We start from the raw sequence: 1,498 nt of genomic DNA, 5'->3' as shown, positions 1-1,498 counted from the left end.
AATTCGTGACCGTCTTATATATATACAAGATACCCCCAATCTAGTAGTCTTCCGACAATTCACGAAGGTTCGAGAAGGACGTGGCGTGATACTTGTCATGTGACCTCGCTGACGCAACAATATGCAGCAAGTCGATTTTCCAAATACATTTGTAACTTGTCAACTACCGGTATAAAATTTCCTACGCGAAACTTTTGAGTTCCAGATAAACTAATTTCACCTTCAGAAGTCTCATCATTTGCCAGCTTTATTTTTCTCTTTCAAGAAATCTCACTTCTAAACTGTTCTTCTACTATATTTGAAAGCTGGTGAGCTTGAATTTCGATTCTATCGAATTCTTCACATTGTGAATGTACATGTTCCTTCAGCGAACTGATAAGCTTTACAGCAGTAGACAAATCAAGGTTCTTTTCTTGAAGTTTAGCACCTATAGCATCAAATCTTCGAGGAATTTTATACTAAAACACTGTCATAAAATCAATATCTAACGTTCTCATTTTATTAATCAAATCAGTAGTCTCATTTCTTATTGTTTACCTTGCATCAATATCCTTAGATAAATCCTCAAGGTTGGTATAAGTTTAGTCGTAGTTTTTATATATACTTTTGTTGAAACTTATCTGGCTGACCATCTTGTTCTACTGAGGTTCTTAAGAATAACTGGCTTCCCGCCATCACAAATGCATTGCCAACGCTTGGTTGAAGAAGCACAAAAATTGTACAAAGGTTGAAGAAAATAAAAAAATTCGATGCACATTCGCAACTTTCCACTGCATTTACGCCTTCTAAATTTAATGAATGTGCTGCACAATGGATGTAATCAATATATTGGTTTATGTTCTTGTAGGCCGTTGTGTTTATCGAACATATTTGCTGCATTATCGTACGATTGTCCGCGTGCATTTTGAATGTCGATTCTCATCTTATTTACTGTATGCCACTGGAAGAATCATAACCGACAAAACGCTCCTGTATAACGACTTCCTCGTCCACGTATCGCAATATTATAACTAACTGATCCAAGTGTGAGACATAAGGTGAGGAATCTACAATTATTGAAAAGTATTTAGGACCGTGAATTTCATCAGCAATTGTCTTATAAATTTTATTAGCCATCAAAATAAAAATATCTTCATAAACTGTGAAGGATAAATACGAGGTAACTCCCCGGCCTTTATTTCCACGTATGTCAAGGTGCTTGGCCAAGAATGGGTCGAATTTAGCTGCAAATTCTAATGCAACTAAAAAGTTGCCATTGTTGAAGTCTTCAATCTCCTCTCTATCCCTTCTGAGTAATGATCCTCTTCCACATAAGAATTTTAGACATTCAACAACTCGACGCAATACCCTCCGCCAATATCGTATTTCGTTTTTTAAATCATTGTTTAACTTTGAATCCACAATTTTTATGCTATTAGTTTGTCCCATCGAGCAATGCACAGAATAAATTGTTACATCTCTGTTCGTTTGGCAATTTTCCGTGAAAATTCTTTCCGAA

The sequence above is a fragment of the Limulus polyphemus genome, unplaced genomic scaffold (assembly GCF_000517525.1).
Source record: "Limulus polyphemus unplaced genomic scaffold, Limulus_polyphemus-2.1.2 Scaffold1907, whole genome shotgun sequence".
Taxonomy (NCBI): Eukaryota; Metazoa; Arthropoda; class Merostomata; order Xiphosura; family Limulidae; genus Limulus; species Limulus polyphemus.
Note: the sequence above shows the minus strand (reverse complement) of the source record.